General features: G+C 40.0%; 1 long non-coding RNA gene across 1 annotated transcript; it reads left to right on the top strand.

Moving 5' to 3' along the window:
• Window positions 1-8,642: 8,642 nt before the first annotated feature.
• On the top strand, window positions 8,643-18,067 carry LOC141277987 (uncharacterized). Its single transcript, XR_012330009.1, has 2 exons — window positions 8,643-9,011; window positions 9,680-18,067. It is a non-coding gene; the product is annotated as an uncharacterized lncRNA (long non-coding RNA).
• The last annotated feature ends 3,280 nt before the right edge of the window (window positions 18,068-21,347 follow it).

The following is a 21,347-nucleotide window of genomic DNA, read 5'->3' as shown; positions in this document are numbered from 1 at the left end:
TAAAAAGATGAAAGCTTTGCTTAGGTCTCTAAGTGGTCTCAAAGCTATAGAGTGTTAGTGGCGATTTTTGTTTTCCACCCCTGTCCCTGGCATGCAGTATGGGATATGTGTGCTGATTTATCCAGTTTGCTCTGTCTGATCTTTATCCCCCAGTTGTTCCAATTTGGGGAGAAGGGGAGGCTTCTTGTACTGCGAGTGGCTGTATGAAGGCCAATAGGTAAGAAGGAGAAACAGAAGAGTGAGAGGCATGTCGTTCTCTCTGGGCAACTTTACTACCTTCTCTTCATCAGCATCACTTGCTAGAACCTAGATAAGCCTTGAGCATTTGCTCCTGGGAGGCTGTTAGAGACTGCTTTGCAATGCCTTATTCTAGCAAAGGAAAAACTGCGGTAGAGCAGGAACAGGAGGTGAGATTGGGGGTTAAGGACGTAGGGTTTATATCCATTTATATCGGAGACTGAATTATGAGGGGGTGAAGGTGCCTAATTGCAGGTCAAGTCCAAATCCAAACTTGGGAGTGGTAGTTCTGGGTTAGTGTCAGGCAGATTGTGAAATCCAGAGGAAGGGGATGAGACTTTTAAACTATAGGGAAAGGATGAGGAGACAATGAGGAAGAATAGTGTCCTTCAAGAAAACCTTTCTAAATATAAGGCAGAGAAAGAGCAAGGACCAAAGCCCAACCTTTGGCAAAATCAGCTGGATGGACAGAGACCAAACAGCAAGCCCTAGTCCGCGACTCGAGCAGGGGGCAAGACTGTGCCGGCTGGCACCGACGCCCCGTGGGTAGAGGGACAGACTCTAGGACTGCAAAGGGCCTAGGCAGAGGAGATGAAAAAAGGTAAGGAATTCTTACACTTATTGAGCATCTAATACTCCTTGTACTTGGATTCTTGCAGCATTTCTGGGAGCACTCTTCACAGAAAGGTTTAGTGATCTGATCGAGATGATGAATTTATTAAGTAGAGGATATAGGCTTGACTGACTCTAAACCCATATTCTTTCTTTTATGCCATTTTGGGGGTTCTTCAGGGATTGCTGACCAGTTGCCCTTCCAGAAGGTGAGTGTTGGAAAAATCAAAGACATTTCCCAACCTTGATGACCTGCAGGGTGAGAACTACTGATTGCCCGTAAGCCTCTTGTTAGTTCACAGAGAGAAAAGAGGAAGCCTACAGATACATAGGGAGCTGCCTAATTAGGAATCTGAAGGATGGTTCTTTCCCACTTTCCCAGAATCTTAGCTTGCTATGTTCCAGATTCACTCCAGGTTGTCATATACTGTCTGTCAATGACCATAGCCATCTTCCAGAGGACCCTCAGGACTCTAATAGGTTTTAAAGGAAACACTATGCATCGGATGAATGGATAAAGAAGATGTGGCGCATATATACAATGGAATACTACTCAGCCATAAAAAGAAACGAAATCGAGCTATTTGTAATGAGGTGGATGGACCTAGAGTCTGTCATACAGAGTGAAGTAAGTCAGAAAGAGAAAGACAAATACCGTATGCTAACACATATATATGGAATTTAAGAAAAAAAATGTCATGAAGAACCTGGGGGTAAGACAGGAATAAAGACACAGACCTACTAGAGAATGGACTTGAGGATATGGGGAGGGGGAAGGGTAAGCTGTGACAAAGCAAGAGAGAGGCATGGACATATATACACTACCAAACGTAAGGTAGATAGCTAGTGGGAAGCAGCCGCATAGCACTGGGAGATCAGCTTGGTGCTTTGTGACCACCTGGAGGGGTGGGATAGGGAGGGTGGGAGGGAGGGAGACGCAAGAGGGAAGAGATATGGAAACATATGTATATGTATAACTGATTCACTTTGTTATAAAGCAGAAACTAACACACCATTGTAAAGCCATTATACTCCAATAAAGATGTTAAAAATAAAAAAATAACTGAAAATATTTTTAAAAAAAGGAAACACTATGATAAAATATGAGAAAATGCTCAATCTTATAACTGCTCAGGTAAAAGCAAATCAAAGGAACCACCTTAGATACTATTTTCATGCCATCATGTAGGGGAAAATTGTAAGTATTTTAAGATCCAGTTTCTTTGAGAATATAGAGAAGATGGAACTCTCATTTGTTGTTGGTAGGCATGGAAGTTGGCAACATGAATTAAAATCTACCCTGAAATCTCCTCTTTGGCATGTTTCTTCCAGAAATAACCATGTAAGTGTGCAAGGATATGTGTACAATGGTATTTACTCCAACACTGCTTAAAAATAGAAAACTGAAACCAAGCAAATATCTATTCATAAAAAAAGAGTTAAACAATTACAGTGCATTTCTCCCTAAGGAGTACGATGAAGCCATTTAAAAATGTGGTTGAACTGTATATACTTACATGGGAGGGTACCCAGGATATATTGAGTTAATGAGAACAACACAAAAAGGTATACAATGTACATGGGAAAAGGTCAGGGAGGACACATACCATTTAGTGGTTATTTTGGAGGAGAGAAGGTAGAATGAGGAAGGGGTGGATACAGTGACCTTCACTCTTCACACATTTCTTCATGCTTTGAACTTTGGGAAGATACATCAAGCATTTATTATTCTCACAATTTAAAATAAACTCATAAAGTAAAAGTGAAGAACAGTCAGTAGTAGACCATTATCCTTCTGGGCCAGAGGCAGAGAATGGTAAGTTGAGGTCATGCATGACTCTGGACCAGTGTCTACACAGAAATACAGACATATGCTGAAATTTGCTCCACTTAGGAGAGCCACTAACATCTGCTCCTGGCAGAACTGCTGCTGGTAGAACAAGAATCCAGTTTCTCCTACATACCAGTATACTCCAGCCAGTGTTCCCAGTAGCATTACTATCTATTCTTCAGCAATCCTTTTGACTCTATACTTCAGAATGACCTCTTATTTTTCCCCTGAAGCAATTTTTTTAACTTTCTCTTCCCCTCAATTTACATTTTAATGCTTAGTGTGTTCATGACACTGTAAGATTCTTTATAATAGGTGCTAAAATACATGCAAAACTTTCGTGAAATTTTTCATGGATAAATAATAGTCAATGCACCAGAGATGTCACTGGCATGTAGTATATGGATGAAATTAAACTCAGATAATAATGACAAAGAGGTTCATTTTCTTCCACTTGTACGCATAATTGATTTCCTCTCATTTATCTTCTTTAAAAAGTAAGTGTTAGAAGGTAGATATGGAAAAAAATCAAGTTTGTGGTAATTTGCTACAACAGAAATGGGAAAGAACCTAATATAACCTGTCTACTTTACTGTAAGTTGTCTTCTTGGTCTGACCCTTTAATTTTACACAGTTCCCTCTGGGCACTAAGAAAGAGGTTCTGAATGTGGCCAGGAAGTGGATTGCGCTGCTCAACGTGACAGTTTCACCTATTCATCTTTCTCCCCTTCAACTCCATCTGTCTCTTCACTCTTCTTTCCAGCAAAGAGCTCCTTCTCAGCACTGTCTCAAGAGTTAGAAACAAATGGCTGGGACTACACGTAAGATAATAAGGCATCTACTTGAGATAGGATTGGTTTTAGGGCAGTGTTAGAACTGGAGGCTTGAGGCCATATAAGTTCAATGGTAACTGCTTAGTCAAAACTTATGATTGATTATTTATGGCCATTGGAAGTTAGATTGCTGTTCTGTGAATACAACGAAGTAGAACTACATTATGCTAGGTTTAGGCTAATAGATATCTGTGTAAATGACACTGGGGACTCAGGTTCCACTCTCTAAATGTGAAAGAAGTCATAAGCAGATAAACGAGATGAATAAGTATTCACCAGATAAGCTACCTGTCCTAGTAGATTAGTCATTCACAAACCTTAAAATACATAAACGTCACCTGGGGACCTTGTTAAAACATGTAGATTTCCAGCTCTGCTCCCAGTAATTCTGACTGAGTAGGCCTGGGATGTATTTTAGATATGTGCCCCAAGTGATTCTTATGCAAGGAGTCAGTGGAGCACACAATAAGAAAGAACGGCATTGAATAGCAGAAACTGCTTGGGACAGAGAGCAAACCATTCAGATGTCCCAGAGTTTTGACTTAAAGGGCTATCTGTAATTTCCAAACATTTTTTTCTGCTTTGATCCTCTTCACATTTATATATTCTTTCACCATTACCTCATCAGATAGGAAACTGAAAACCATGGTAGGGGTAGTGGGAGAGTTAAATGTGCCAATGAGAGGGGCGGTCACACATCATAGTCTCCAGGTGGGCATATGTAAAGCCCTCCCAGATGCTGATAATATTTCCTACTTCTCACTCCACTCACCAAGAGGTGATTCTTAGCTTAGAGAATAGCCAGTGTCTCTTGGGGAATTTCTGGGTGTGAGGAGACTTTTGCTAACACTCAAGGCACCAGAGAACTTGCATTGTGGGTGAGTAGCAGATAAGGCTTGGCTTTGGGAATGTTCCTTCCCTTCAACGGTGGGGAGAGATAATCTGGTCCCTTCAGCATGAGGGCTCCCCCTCCAAATTCTAGTCTTCCTTTGATCTGGGCTGGGGGTGGAAGGTGAGGTCCCTGCCTACAGTTATGCAGGCTGCAGGTGCATTCCCAAAGGGTGAGTATAGCTGGAGTCCAGTCCAGATCCTACTCACTAGGCCAGATGTTAGAGCAAGGCCAAGGGCTAGAAACCGAGCAGGACCTTTGAGTTGTTCTGCAGAAACTAAGAACCACATCCACGTGGAGGATGGTGACTACATGCTGACCACAACCATGTAGACCCCAGACTGGTTGGAACCAGAAGGTTGATGGTTAAGTTTCCCGAAACAGCACCCTGTTACCTCATCACCAACCAAACAGAAGAAAGTTATGTACTCGGTAACCCTCACTCCAAATGTTGCCTTTAAAAACCATTCTCTGAAAGCCGTTGGGGGGCTTGTGTCTTTTGAGCCTTAACTGCCCATACTCCTTGCTGGGTCCTGCAATAAACACTGTACTTTCCTTCATCGCAACCCAGCGTCAGTAGATTGGCTTTGTTGCATGGTGGGCAAGTGGACCCGAGTTTGGTTTGGTAACAGGCTCTGGCTAGCCAGAGAAATGGGCACCTTTAAAAAATCTGCACAGGGTCTATGTTAATTATGACCCTGCCAGGTGGCATACCCGAAGATCTCTGAGTCTTAATGCCCTCCTTGACTTCAATAAACTAGGTCTTGTGGTGATAGAAAGAGGGAAAACAGAATGAAATTTAGGGAGAACTCTGTTTACTGCTGCATTTCCCAAGAGTTGGAAATCCCTGCTTTTCTGACAATTATGGAGTCTCATGAAGATCCCACCCATATGACCTCCTTTAGGGTGTATTCATCTACCTCTTGGAAAAACATATTCCTAAGTGAGTGACACATAATCCCCTTGTGTACTGTCAATCCTCTTACTTGCCAATTTCCGGCTTATCAGCTAGAGTTGCTTAATGCCTGAGGCCAAGGTACTGCAGGATCTCTTAATTAACTTGTTGCAGACTGCTAATTAGTTTACTGCAGAATCTCCTCAGTATACAAAGTATATTGACTCCAACTTGGAAATGCCTCTGAGGCCTCACAAAACATCTATTAGGAGAGATGCCTTCTTAAATACCTCCCATCTCAGAGCTCAGAAGATGGAGGATAAGGGAGAGGCTGGAAGGAAACAAGCTTGAAGGAGGCATGTTTCACTGCTCATGCCAACCCCTTCTCCTTTATATTTTCTGTGTCAAAACTCTCTCTCAAGAGAGTCTATAGAAATATTTGCCTTTTCACAACCTACTTCACTCTCCTGGTGATGAAAACAGTTCTTGAAATGCTACACCCTACCCTTTCTGAGTGGGCTCATATCCCGAATTCTCTGACTACAGCAAGATTTGGAGAGGCGCCTGCTGTTGCCCATCCTGTGCCTGGAGCTGCAGGAAGCCTTTCTGATTCATGATTTCAGTGGTTGGCTTTTGAGCACCTGCTGACCAGTCTTCTTGGTCCAGATCTAGTCTTTCCTCCAACCTTGTTGGCTGAAGTATCTGTGACTTCCTGTAGAAGGCCGAACACATTCTCCTTATTAGAATGAGATGAGCAGGTGCTCAGGAGGGTATTACAGATCATCAGCTACCTAATCTTTAAAGCTCTTAATTGAGGAATTCTCCCAGGTAGACCATTTACTGTGCTTTCCCTGTACAGTCAGGCATATGCCGGGCACCTTGTATAGAATCCAACTCCGTCTCCACATTCTGTGGAGCTAGGGATCCATCTCCATTTTCAGTTGAGAAACTTGAGGTACAGAGAATTTGGATAACTTGTCTAAAGTCACACATCTTACTAAAAAACAAAACTAGGGACTTCCCTGGTGGCACTGTGGTTAAGAATCCGACTGCCAGCACAGGGGACACGGGTTCGAGCCCTTGTCCGGGAAGTTCCCACATGCCATGGAACAACTAAGCCCATGTGCCACAGCTACTGAAGCTCACGCACCTAGAGCCCATGTTCTGCAACAAGAGAAGCCACCGCAATGAGAAGCCTGCACACCTCAACAAAGAGTAGCCCCCACTCGCCGCAACTAGAGAAAGCCTGTGCGCAGCAATGAAGACCCAAAGCAGCAAAAAAAATAAATAAATAAAATACATTTTAAAAAAATAAGTAAAAAACAAAACTAAACAAACACATAAAAAGTAGGGGAGGAATAGTGCTTCACAGGGAAATGGGGCTGCAGTGAAGCACTTCATTCTGAGAACAAATGCTCATTTGGGAAGAGCGTATTTTTCTATCTGACTGGTCTGCTGCAGACCAGTGCTAGAGTAATAGTTGCTGGATTTAAACATGATTTTATTTTGTTGGTCTCCCTTTACTCTTCAATTGATTACAACTTGAAGCTGAACTTGGCCAAAGTGGAGATTTCAGGCATAAAGTTATTTCCACTTTTTCTTCTCTTCTGTCAGTTTAATAAATACTATAGTGACTGCTCTTTTTCCTTCTAGAAGAACACACTTCGTAAATGAGCGTGGGGCAAGAGAAAATGTCGGCAGGTCAGCTGAAGTCAACAGCTCTGTGTCAGTGGTTCACAACCTTGGCCGCACATCAGAATCACAGGAGGAGATTTAAAACATCCCCGCATCAGACACACACTCAACCTGCTAAATTAACATGTCTGGGGGAGGGGCCAGGCACCAAAATCAGCATCTCTGTATGTGGACCAGGCATCAGTGCTGTTTTTAAAGCTTCTTGGTATTTCCGGTGTGCAGCCAGTTGGGAACCTCTGCTCTAGCAGTGATTCTCCAAATTCTTATGTGCACAGAAAGCACCTTGTTAAAATGTGCTTGTTAAAATGGGGCCTTGTTAAAAATGCAGATTCTGATTCAGTAGGCCTGTTGGTGCTGAGGATCTCGTTTCTAACAAGTTCCCAGGTAAGGCTGCTGCCGCTGCTCTCCACACGTTGGGGAGCAAGGCTCTAGATCAGTGGTTCTCAAAGTGTGGTCCTTGGATTTGCAGCATCAACATCACCAGGGAACTTGTTAGAAATGCAAATTCTTGGGCCCCAACCCAGGCCTAGTGAATCAGTAGCTCAGGGGGTGGAGCCCAGTAATCCGGCTTAACAGGGCCTGCAGGTGATTCTGATGTATCTAAAGTTTGAGAACCACTGCTAGATAATAGTTTCCAGTTTGCCTCAGTGTTCGGCTTTTGAGAAACAAGAAAAGTGGATTTCCCCAGCTTATCCACAGCAATGGAGAAGGCTTACTACAAGAATATTTGTGGGAATAAGAAATCAGGTTTCATGGGAACCCAGGAAAAGTTGCGCAATCAGGATATGTGTGACCAACCTCCGTGGCACAGCAAGGCATCCAGGAACTGGGATGTGGTCTGGGAGCATGGAGTGTGATTCAAGATCAGGAACGGCAGGCCAGGCTGACTCATCGCTTGCCCAGCTGCAGGAGTTTCTTCCTGGTTTGTTCCTCTAGTGCCTTAATCCTCTCATGACTCAACAATTCTGTCTCTGTTTACAGCAGAGTGGCTTAGCTGAAGTCCTGGAATAAGGCTGCTTGAGTTAGAATTCTGGCTTATTCTCTGTATGACCTTGGGCACTTTACCTAACCTCTCTGGGCCTCAGTTTTCTTGTCTGAAATATGAGAATACTAATTGTATCTATCTTGTTGTAGGATTAAATGAGATAACAGGTGTAACCTGTTACAGGATTTCCTGGGACCCCGTAACTGCTCAAAGAATAAAGCTGTCATTACTGTCTTCCCATTATATCTGTCGCAACTGACTCTCAACGTCAACCTTGAGTTTACATGTTTGAGAAAGAGACACAGATTGCTGTCGTGAGTCACTATGGTGGGTATAGGGCCAAGCTCGCCCACCAAGCATCTGTGGTCATGCTGTGTATTTGCTGTTTGGGGTTGGATGCTCTCCTCTAGTCCATAATATTTCACTTATTTGAGAAGATCCATTCATGCTATAACTAAAAGGAGGGAGAAAGCATGTGAGATATAGTGTCACCAGCAGGCCACTCTGGGGCTAGTCCAAGGCAGCCTGCCCTTCATGCTGGTGTTTCCCTAGCATGGCCCAACTAGTCTAACCACGCACCTATGACATTCTGTGTCTGACTCCACAATTTGGAAACCTGTTTTTACTTGAATCAACAAGATTTCAACTTAGCATACAGGTTACAGAGTGGAGACGCTGCCACACTATTACTGTCACTTCTGTCTCCTCTGTTTGAAATCACAGGATCACCAAAGCAGGGAATTTAAATGAAAGGAGGATGTGATGCTCATTGACGGAGGCAAAGAGGATGCCGACCTAAGAGTAAATACTACACGGTAGGGGCTTCCCTGGTGGCACAGTGGTTAAGAGTCTGCCTGCCGATGCAGGGGACACGGGTTCGTGCCCCGGTCCGGGAAGATCCCACATGCCGCGAAGCAGCTGGGCCCGTGAGTCATGGCCGCTGAGCCTGCGCGTCCGGAGGCTGTGCTCCGCAACGGGAGAGGCCACAACAGTGAGAGGCCCATGTACCGCAAAAACAAAAAAAAAACTACACGGTAAGAAAAATCATCTCCTTCCCACCCTCCCTGGGAATTTGAAAAGAAATGCCTTTGTCATTGTTTTGGCTTGGAGAAAACAGGAGCTGGTATTGGTCACTTAGAGACACTTTTCAGCTCGTTTCCTGCAATAAAGGCATTGGGTTAATATACTCCAGTGTATGGACTTCGTAGTTTACAAATACTAAAAGCAGTTTTGTGATGAATCCTCCACAGGTAAGACAGTCCTTATTTGACTATGTGGTAACTTCTACCTCTTTCCCTGTTTACTGATTTCTGAGTAATGAGATATAATCATGCCAAGTGTGAGATGCTTCCCTTTATAGTTTTGAATTTGCATAATAGCATTCCATGCTCGATCATCTGGAATATCTCTGCTGTCTTTTCTTAATCCTTATGGAAAAGCAGAGAGAAAATTGTATAATAATTATAATGAAAAGTCTTATAATGAACTGAGGTCACCCCATGGCTCCCCTCCCTCCCACCTGCACCCTGAAGTCATTAGTTTCTTATTAGAAAATTTAAGACCTGGAAGAGCTGTCTGGTTCAGTGTCTGACCTGAGTAACCTTGGGTTTACACAGATCCCTTTGAAAGGAAATAAATTCTTGCGGGCCTAGAGCATTACATCATATCATTCTATAAAATGCATTAAATATGTAAAATATAGGAGACCTTCAAGATGGCGGAGGAGTGAGACGTGGAGATCGCATTCCTCCCCACAAATACATCAGAAATACATCTACATGTGGAACAACTCCTACAGAACACCTACTGAATGCTGGCAGAAGACCTCAGACTTCCCAAAAGGCAAGAAACTCCCCCACATACCTGGGTAGGACAAAAGAAAAGGGATGGGACCTGCACCTCTGGGAGGGAGCTGTGAAGGAGGAATGGTTTCCACACACTAGGAAGCCCCTTCACGGGCGGAGACACGGGTGGAGGGGGGAAACTTCGGAGCCACGGAGGAGAGCGCAGCAATAGGGGTGCGGAGGGCAAAGAGGAGAGATTGCCGCACAGAGTATGGGTGCCAACCAGCACTCACCAGCCCGACAGGCTTGTCTGCTCACCCGCCGGGGCGGGCGGGGGCTGGGAGCTAGGCTGCGGCTTCGGAGGTCAGATCCCAAGGAGAGGACTGCCGTTGGCGGCGTGAACACAGCCTGAAGGGGGCTAGTGCGCCACAGCTAGCCGGGAAGGAGTCCGGGAAAAGGTCTGGACTTGCCTAAGAGGCAAGAGACCATTGTTTCAGGGTGCGCGAGGAGAGGGGATTCAGAACACTGCCTAAACGAGCTCCAGAGACGGGCGCGAGCCGCGGCTATCAGTGCGGACCCCAGAGACGGGGCATGAGACGCTAAGGCTGCTGCTGCCGCCACCAAGAAGCCTGTGTGCGAGCACAGGTCACTCTCCACACCCCCCTTCCGGGGAGCCTGTGCAGCCCGCCATTGCCAGGGTCCTGCGATCCAGGGACAACTTACCCGGGAGAACGCACGGCGCGCCTCAGGTCTCTGCCGCCGCACGCTCGCCCCGCACTCCGTGCCCCCCCCCGCCCCCCGCCCCGGCCTGAGTGAGCCAGAGCTCCCGAATCAGCTGCTCCTTTGACCCCCGTCCTGTCTGAGCGGAAGAACAGACGCCCTCAGGCGACCTACACACAGAGGCGGGGCCAAATCCAAAGCTGAGCCCCTGAGAGCTGTGAGAACAAAGAAGAGAAAGGGAAATCTCTCCCAGCAGCTTCAGAAGCGGCGGATTAAAGCTCCACAAAGCTCCACAATCAACTTGATGTACCCTGCATCCGTGAAATACCTGAATAGACAACGAATCATTCCAAATTGAGGAGGTGGACTTTGGGAACAACAATATATATATATTTTTCCTTTTTCTCTTTTTGTGAGAGTGTATCTGTATACTTCTTTGTGTGATTTTGTCTGTATAGCTTTGCTTTTACCATTCTCCTAGGGTTCTGTCTGTCCTTTTGTTTTGGGGGGGAGGTTTTGTTTTTGTTTTTTTTTAAGTATAGTTTTCAGCACTTGTTATCATTGTTGGATTTGATTTTTGGTTTGGTTGCTCTCTTCTTTCTCTTTTTATTTAAAAAATTTTTAAATTAATTTTTAATAATTAAATTTTTTTTATTTTAATAACTTTTATTTTATTTTATTTTTTCTTGCTTTCTTTATTCTCCCTCTTCTTCTGAGCCGTGTGGCTGACAGGGTCTTGGTGCTCCAGCCCAGTGTCAGGCATGTGCCTCTGAGGTGGGAGAGCCAAGTTCAGGACATTGGTCCACGAGAGACCTCCCGGCTCCACGTAGTATCAAGCGGCAAAAGCTCTCCCAGACATCTCCATCTCAACGCTAAGACCCAGCTCCACTCAACGACCAGCAAGCTACGGTGCTGGACACCCTATGCCAAACAACTATCAAGACAGGAACACATCCCCACCCACTAGCAGAGAGGCTGCCTAAAATCATAATAAGGTCACAGACACCCCAAAACACACCACCAGACGTGGTCCTGACCATCAGAAAAACACGATCCAGCCTCATCCTCCAGAACACAGGAACCAGTCCCCTCCACCAGGAAGCCTACACAACCCACTGAACCAACCTTAGCCACTGGGGACAGACACCAAAAACAACAGGAACTACAAACCTGCAGCCTGCAAAAGGAGACCCCAAACACAGTAAGATAAGCAAAATGAGAAGACAGAGAAACACACAGCAGGTGAAGGAGCACGGTAAAAACCCACCAGACAAAACAAATGAAGAGGAAATAGGCAGTCTACCTGAAAAAGAATTCAGAGTAATGATAGTAAAGATGATCCAAAATCTTGGAAATAGAATGGAAAAAATACAAGAAATGTTTAACAAGGACCTAGAAGAACTAAAGAGCAAATAACAGTGATGAACAACACAGTAAATGAAATTAAAAATTCTCTAGAAGGAATCAATAGCAGAATAACTGAGGCAGACGAACAGACAAGTGACCTGGAAGATAAAATAGTGGAAATAACTATGCCAGGGCAGAAAAAAGAATGAAAAGAATTGAGGACAGTCTCATAGACCTCTGGGACAACATGAAACGCACCAACTTTCGAATTATAGGGGTCTCAGAAGAAGAAGAGAAAAAGAAAGGGACTGAGGTAAAACTTGAAGAGGTTTTAGTTGAAAACTTCTCTAATATGGGAAAGGAAACAGTTAATCAAGTCCAAGAAGCACAGAGAGTTCCATACAGGATAAATCCAAGGAGAAACATGCCAAGACACATAATAATCAAACTATCAAAAATTAAATACAAAGAAAAAATATTAAAAGCAGCAAGGGAGAAACAGCAAATAACATACAAGGGAATCCCCATAAGGTTAACAGCTGATCTTTCAGCAGAAACTCTGCAAGCCAGAAGGGAGTGGCAAGACATGTTTAAAGAGATGAAAGGGAAAAACCTACAACCAAGATGACTCTACCCAGCAAGGATCTCACTTGGATTCAACGGAGAAATTAAAAACTTTACAGATAAGCAAGAGCTAAGAGAATTCAGCACCACAAAACCAGCTTTAAAACAAAAGTTAAAGGAACTTCTCTAGGCAGGAAACACAAGAGAAGGAAAAGACCTAAAATAAAAAACCAAAAACAATTAAGAAAACGGTAATAGGAACATACATATGGATAATTACCTTAAATGTAAATGGATTAAATGCTCCAACCAAAAGACATAGACTGGCTGAATGGATACAAAAATAAGACCCATATATATTGCTGTCTACAAGAGACCCAAGTCAGACCTATGGACACATAGAGACTGAAAGTGAGGGGATGGAAAAAGATATTCCATGCAAATGGAAATCAAAAGAAAGCTGGAGTAGCAATTCTCATATTAGACAAAATAGACTTTAAAATAAAGACTGTTACAAGAGACAAAGAAGGACACTACATAATGATCTAGGGATCAATCCAAGAAGAAGATATAACAATTGTAAATATATATGCATCCAACATAGGAACACCTCAATACATAAGACAAATACTAACAGCCATAAAAGGGGAAATCGACAGTAACAGAATCATAGTAGGGGACTTTAACACACCACTGTCACCAATGGACATATCATCCAAAAAAAAAAAAAAATAAGGAAACACAAGCTTTAAATGACACAGTAAGGAAGATGGACTTAATTGATATTTATAGGACATTCCATCCAAAAACAACAGAATACACTTTCTTCTCAAGTGCTCATGGAACATTCTCCAGGATAGATCATATCTTAGGTCATAAATCGAGCCTTGGTAAATTTAAGAAAATTTAAATCTTATCAAGTATCTTTTCCAACCACAAAGCTATGAGACTAGATATCAATTACAGGAAAAAATCTGTAAAACATACAAACACATGGAGGGTAAAAAATACACTACTAAATAACCAAAAGATCACTGAAGAAATCAAAGAGGAAATCAAATTATACCTAGAAACAAATGGCAACAAAAACATGACAACCCAAAACCTTTGGGATGCAGCAAAAACAGTTCTAAGAGGGAAGTTTATAGCAGTACAATCCTACCTCAAGAAAAAAGAAACATCTCAAATAAACAACCTAACCTTACACCTAAAGCAATTAGAGAAAGAAGAAAAAAAAAAAAACCCCAAAGTTAGCAGAAGGAAAGAAATCATAAAGATCAGATCAGATATAAATGAAAAAGAAAAGAAGGAAACAATAGCAAAGATCAATAAAACTAAAAGGTGGTTCTTTGAGAAGATAAACAAAATTGATAAACCATTAGCCAGACTCATCAAGAAAAAAAGGGAGAAGACTCAAATCAATAGAATTAGAAATGAAAAAGGGGAGGTAACAACTGAAACTGCAGAAATACAAAGGATCATGAGAGATTACTACAAGCAACTATATGCCAATAAAATGGACAACCTGGAAGAAATGAACACATTCTTACAAAAGCACAACCTTCCAACACTGAACCAGGAAGAAAAAGAAAATATAAACAGACCAATCACAAGCACTGAAATTGAGACAGTGATTAAACATCTTCTAACAAACAAAAGCCCAGGATCAGATGGCTTCACAGGCAAATTCTACCAAACATTTAGAGAAGAGCTAACACCTATCTTTCTCAAACTCTTCCAAAATATAGCAGAGGGAGGAACACTCCCAAACTCATTCCATGAGGCCACCATGACCCTGATACCAAAACCAGACAAAGATGTCACAAAGAAAGAAAACTACAGGCCAATATCACTGATGAACATAGATGCAAAAATCCTCAACAAAATACTAGCAAACAGAATCCAACAGCACATTAAAAGGATTATACACCGTGATCAAGTGGGGTTTATTCCAGGAATGCAAGGATTCTTCAATATACACAAATCAATCATTGTGATACACCATATTAACAAACTGAAGGATAAAAACAATATGATCATCTCAATAGATGCAGAAAAAGCTTTCAACAAAATTCAATACCCATTTATGATAAAAACCCTCCAGAAAGTAGGCACAGAGGGAACTTACCTCAACATAATAAAGGTCATATATGACAAACCCACAGCCAACATCATTCTCAATGGTTAAAAAGTGAAACCATTTCCACTAAGATCAGGAACAAGACAAGGTTGTCCACTCTCACCACTATTATTTAACACAGTTTTGGAAGTCCTAGCCACAGCAATCAGAGAAGAAAAAGAAATAAAGGGACTACAAATCAGAAAAGAAGAAGTAAAGCTGTCACTGTTTGAAGATGACATGATATTATATATAGAGAATTCTAAAGATGCTACCAGAAAACTACTAAAACTAATCAATGAATTTGGTAAAGTAGCAGGATACAGAATTAATGCACAGAAACCTCTTGCATTCCTATAACCAATGATGAAAAATCTGAAAGAGAAATTAAGGAAACACTCCCATTTACCACTGCAACAAAAATAATAAAATACCTGGGAATAAACCTACCTAAGGAGACAAAATACCTGTATGCAGAAAACTATAAGACACTGATGAAAGAAATTAAAGATGATACAAACAGATGGAGAGATATACGACGTTCTTGGATTGGAAGAATCGACATTGTGAAAATGACACTACTACCCAAAGCAATCTACAGATTCAATGCAATCCCTATCAAACTACCAATGGCAGTTTTCACAGAAGTAGAACAAAAAAATTCACAATTTGTATGGAAACACAAAAGACCCTGAATAGCCAAAGCATTCTTGAGAAAGAAAAATGGAGCTGGAGGAATCAGGCTCCCTGACTTCAGACTATACTACAAGGCTACAGTAATCAATACAGTATGGTACTGGCACAAAAACAGAAATATAGATCAGTGGAACAGGACAGAAAGCCCAGAGATAAATCCACGCACATATGGTGACCTTATTTTTAATAAAGGAGGCAAGAATATACAATGGAGAAAAGACAGAGGAGAAAAGACAGCCTCTTCAATAAGTGGTGCTTGGAAAACTGGACAACTACATGTAAAAGAATGAGATTAGAACACTCCCTAATACCATACACAAAAATAAACTCAAGATGGATAAAGACCTAAATGTAAGGCCAGGCACTATAAAACTCTTAGAGGAAAATATAGGCAGAACACTCTATGGCATAAATCACAGCAAGATCCTTTTTGACCCACCTCCTAGAAAAATGGAAATAAAAACAAAAATAAACAAATGGGACCTAATGAAACTTAAAAGCTTTTGCACAGCAAAGGAAACCATAAACAAGATGATAAGGCAACCCTCAGAATGGGAGAAAATATTTGCAAATGAAGCAAGTGACAAAGGATTAATCTCCAAAATTTACAAGCAGCTCATGCAGCTCAATATCAAAAAAGCAAACAACCCAATCCTAAAATGGGCAGAAGACCTAAATAGATATTTCTCAAAAGATGATATACAGATTGACAACAAACACATGAAAGGATGCTCAACATCACTAATCATTAGAGAAATGCAAATCAAAACTACAATTAGGTATCACCTCACACCAGTCAGAATGGTCATCATCAAAAAATCTACAAACAATAAATGCTGGAGAGGATATGGAGAAAAGGGAATCCTCTTGCACTGTTGGTGGGAATGTAAATTGATACAGCCACTATGGAGAACAGTATGGAAGTTCCTTAAAAAACTACAAATAGAACTACCATCTGACCCAGCAATCCCACTACTGAGCATATACCCTGAGAAAACCGTAATTCAGAAAGAGTCATGTACCACAATCTTCATTGCAGCTCTGTTTACAATAGCCAGGACATGAAAGCAACCTAATTATCCATCGACAGATGAATGGATAAAGAAGATGTAGCACATATATACAATGGAATATTACTCAGCCATAAAAAGAAACGAAATTGAGATATTCATAGTTAGGTGGATGGACCTCGAGCCTGTCATACTGAAGTAAGTCAGAAAGAGAAAAACAAATACCATATGCTAACACGTATATTTGGAATCTTAAAAAAAAGAAGGTTCCAAAGAACCTAGGGGCAGACCAGGAATAAAGGTGCAGACATAGAGAATGGACTTGAAGACACAGGAATGGGGAAGGGTAAGCTGGGATGAAGTGAGAGAGTGGCATGGACATATATACACTACCAAATGTAAAATAAATAGCTAGTGGGAAGCAGCCGCATAGCACAGGGAGATCAGCTCGGTGCTTTGTTATCACCTAGAGGGGTGGGATAGGGAGTGTGGGAGGCAGATGCAAGAGGGAGGGGATACTGGGATATATGTTTACGTATAGCTGATTCACTTTGTTGTAAAGCAGAAACTAACACACCATTGTAAAGCAATTATACTCCAATAAAGATGTTAAAAAAAAGAAAAATTTTTTTAAAATGCCAAAAAAAGTAAAATATAAAACTATACATATGTGTATAGAAATCATGAAAACACAAAAGATTACATATTAAATATAAACAAAACTACAATCAAATATTTCAAATTAAAGACATTATAGAGGATATATTGGTTTAATTTAAATTGTCAATGCTGGATACATTAATAGAAAGATGCATTTTCATAATTATATATTTTTTTCAGATTATATTCTATTATAGGTTATTACAAGGTATAAAATATAATTCCCTGTGCTGTACAGTAAATCCTTGTTGCTTATCTATTTTATGTACAATAGTTTTTATCTGTTAATCTCATACTCCTAATTTGTCCCTCCCTCCTTCCCTCTCCCCTTTGGTAAGCATAAGTGTGTTTTCTATGTCTGTGCATCTGTTCCTGTTTTGTATATAGATTCATTTGTATTATTTTTAGATTCCATATATAAGTGATATCATATAGTATTTGTCTTTTTCTGAATCACTTCACGAAGTATAATATTCTCTAGGTCCATTCATGTTGCTGCAAATGGCAATATTTCATTCTTTTTTTACAACTGTGTAATATTCCATTGTAGATATGTATTCCACATCTTCTTAAGCCAATCTGTGTCTATTGATGGGCACTTGGGTTCTTTCCATGTCTTGGCTATTGTAAATAGAGCTGCTGTGAAGATTGGGTGCATGTATCTTTATGAATTAGAGTTTTCATTTTTTCTGGATATATACACAGGAGTGGGATTTCTGGATCATATGGTAGCTCTACTTTTTAGTTTTTAAAGGAACCTCAATATTGTTTTCCATAGTGGCTGCACTAATTTACATTCCCAACAACAGTGTAAGAGGGTTCCCTTTTCTCTACACCCTCTCCAGCATTTATTTGTAGACATTTTGATAATAGCCATTCTGACTGGTGTGAGGTGATACCTTATGATGGTTTTCACTGCATTTCTCTAATAATTAGCAATACTGAGCATTGTTTCTTGTGCCTGTTGTCCATCTGTATGTCTTCTTTGGAATAATGTCTATTTAGGTCTCATTTTTTTATTGAGTTGCTTGTTTTTGCAGTATTCTTTTGTATGAGCAGTCTGTGTATTTTGGATTTTAACCCCTTGTCAGTTGCATGATTTACAAATATTTTCTCCCATTCTGTAGGCTGTCTTTTCATTTTGTTTATGATTTACTTTGCTGTATAAAAGCTTTTAGGTTTAATTAGGTCTCATTTGTTTATTTTTGCTTTTATTTCTTTTGCCTTGGGAGACTGATCTAAGAAAATATTGCTATGATTTATGTCAGAGAATGTTTTGCCTATGTTCTCTTCTAGGAGTTTTATTGTGTCCTGTTTTATATTTAAGTCTTTAAATCATTTTGAGGGTTTTTTTGTATATGGTGTGAGGAAGTGTTCTAATTTCATTGATTTACATATAGCTGTCCAGCTTTCCCAACACCACTTGTTGAAGAGACTGTGTTTTCTCCATTGTATATTCTTGCCTCCTTTGTCAAGAATTAATTGACCATAGGTGTGTGGGTTTATTTCTGGGCTCTCTATTCTGTTCCATTGATCTATTTGTTTGTTTTTGTGCCAGTACCATACTGTTTTGATTACTGTAGTTTTGTAGTATAGTTTGAAATCTGAAATGGTTATGGCTCCAGCTTTGTTCTTTTTCCTAAGGAATGATTTGAAAATTCTGGGCCTTTTGTGATTCCATACAAATTTTAGGATTGTTATTTCTAGTTTTATGAAAAATGTCATGGGTACTTTGATAGGAATTGTATTAAATCTTTAGATTGTTTTTGGTAGTATTGCCATTTAAACAATATTAATTCTTCCAATCCAAGAGCATGGGATATCTTTCCATTTCTCTGAATCATCTTGAGTTTCCTTTATCAATGTTTTATAGTTTTCAGTGTATAGGTCTTTGACCTCCTTGGTTAAGTTTTTTCCTAGGTATTATTTTTTACATGGTTTTTTTTTTTTTTTTTTTACTTTCTCTTTCTGATATTTCATTATTAGTGTATAGAAAGGCAACAAATTCCTGTATATTAATCTTGTATCCTGCTGTTTTGCTGAATTACTTCTAATAGTTTTTGTGTGGAGAATTTAGTGTTCTCTAAATAGAGTGTCATGTCATCTGCAAATAGTGACAGTTTTACCTCTTTCTCCTCCAATTTGGATACCTTTTATTTCTTTTTATTGTCTGATTGATGTGGCTAGGACTTCCAATACTATGTTGAATAGAAGTGGTGAGAGTGGGCATCCTTGTCTTATTCCTAAATTTAGCAGGAAGGCTCTCAGCTTTTCACCATTGAGTATTATGTTGGCTGTGGGTTTGTCATAAATGGCTTTTATTATGTTGAGATATGTTCCCTCTATATCCATTTTTGTGAGAGTTTTTTGTCGTGAATGGATTTGGAAAATTGTCAACTGCTTTTTTCTGCATCTGTTGAGATGTTCATGTGGTTTTTGTCTTTCCTTTTGTTAATGTGGTACATTACATTGCTTGATTTGTGTATGTTGCACCACCCTTGCAAAACTGGAGTGAATCCAACTTCATCATGGTATATTATCCTTTTTATGTATTGATGGACTTCATTTGCTAATAATTTGTTGAGGATTTTTGCATTTATATACATCAAAGATATTGACCTGTAATTATCTTTCTTTTGTAGTGTCTTTGTCTGATTCTGGCATTAGTGTGATGATGTCCTCATAGAATGAATTTGGGAGTGTTCCTTCCTCTTCAGTTTTTTGGATTAGTTTGAGAAGGATAGGTATGAGTTCTTCTTTGTATGTTTGTTAGAATTCCCCAGTGAAGCCATCCAGTCCTGGGCTTTTGTTTGCAGATTAAATTTCAGATTCTATTTCATTTCTAGTTATTGGTCTGTTCAAATTGTCTATTTTTTCTTGACTCAGTTTTGGCAGGCTGTATGTTTCTATAAACTTGTCCATTTCTTCTAGGTTGTCCAGTTTGTTGGCTTATAACTGTTCATAGTATTCTCTCTATTTCTTTTTTTTTGGTGTATTTCTGTGGTATTGGGTTTTTTTCTCCCCTTTCATTCCTTATTTTATTTATTTGGACCCTATCGTTTTTCTTCTTGGTGAGCCTGGCTAGAGGATTGTTGATTTTGTTTATCTTTTCAAAAAAAAAAGCACACAAAAAACCAGCTTGGTTTTATTGATTTTTTTCTATTTTTTTAAATCTCTGTTTTATTTGTTTCCTCTCTGATCTTTATATTTCCTTCCTTCTGCTGACTTTAGGTTTTGTTTGTTCTTCTTTTTCTAGTTTTTTTAGGTAGTAGTTTAGGTTGTTTATTTGAGATTTTCCTTCTTTCTTGAGGAAGGCCTGTAGCACTATGAAAGTCCCTCTTAGAACTGTTTTTGCTGCATCCTATAGGTTTTGTAAGGTTGTGTTTCATTTTCATTTGTCTTGAGGTATTTTCTGATGTTTTCCTTTGATTTTATCGTTGACCCGTTGTTTTTTTCATATCATGTTGTATAGTCCCCATTTGTTTCTTCCTTCCCCGTTTTTCTTTCTGTGGTTGATTTCTAGTTTCATATCATTGTGGTAAGAAAAGGTGCTTGAAATAATTTCTATCCTCTTAAATTTGTTGAGGCTTGCTTTGTGACCTAGTGTGTGATCTATCCTAGAGAATGTTCCATGTGTGCTTGAAAAGAATGTGTATTCTGTTTTTATTTTTTTGGAGGTAGTGCCCTATAGATATAAATTAAGTCCAATTGGTCTATTGCATCATTTAGGACTTCTGTTGTTTTATTGATTTTCTGTCTGGATGATCTGTCCATTGATATCCATGGAGTGTTAAAGTCTTCTACTATTATTGTATTGATATTATTGTCAATTTCTCCCTTTATGTCTGTTAGTATTTGTTTTATATATTTAGGTGCTCCTATACTGGGTGCATATGTGTTAACGAGTATAATTTCCTCTTCTTGTATTGATCCCTTTATCATTATATAATGCCCTTCTTTGTATTTCTTTATAGCCTTTGTTTTTTTCTGATATGAGTATTGCTACCCCCACTTTCTTGTCATTTCCATTTGCATGAAGTATATCCTCCCATTCCCCCACTTTCAGTCTGTGTATTTTGCCCTGACGTAAGTCTCTTGTAGGCAGCATATTGTAGATTTAAAAAAAAAAATACAATCTGCCACTCTGTCTTTTGATCAGAGCGTTTAGTCCATTGACATTTAAAGTGGCTATTGATAGTATGTACTTATTGCCACTTTAATCCTTGTTTTCCAGTTGTTTTTGTAGTTCTTCTTTGTTCGTTTCTTCTTTTTATTTTTCCTTTTTGTGGTTTGATGGTTTTCTTTTGTATTATGCTTGAGTTCTTTTCTTTTTGGTTTTTGTGAATCTATTGTATAATTTTGAACTGTGGTTACCATGGAGTTCAAGTATGTTGACCCATAACTATATCTACTTGCTTTCAACTGATAGTCATTCAAGTCAAACACATTCTAAAAGATCTACATTTTTAT

The sequence above is a fragment of the Tursiops truncatus genome, chromosome 2, assembly GCF_011762595.2.
Source record: "Tursiops truncatus isolate mTurTru1 chromosome 2, mTurTru1.mat.Y, whole genome shotgun sequence".
Taxonomy (NCBI): domain Eukaryota; kingdom Metazoa; phylum Chordata; class Mammalia; order Artiodactyla; family Delphinidae; genus Tursiops; species Tursiops truncatus.
Note: the sequence above shows the minus strand (reverse complement) of the source record. Positions and strands in the feature narration are given on the sequence as shown.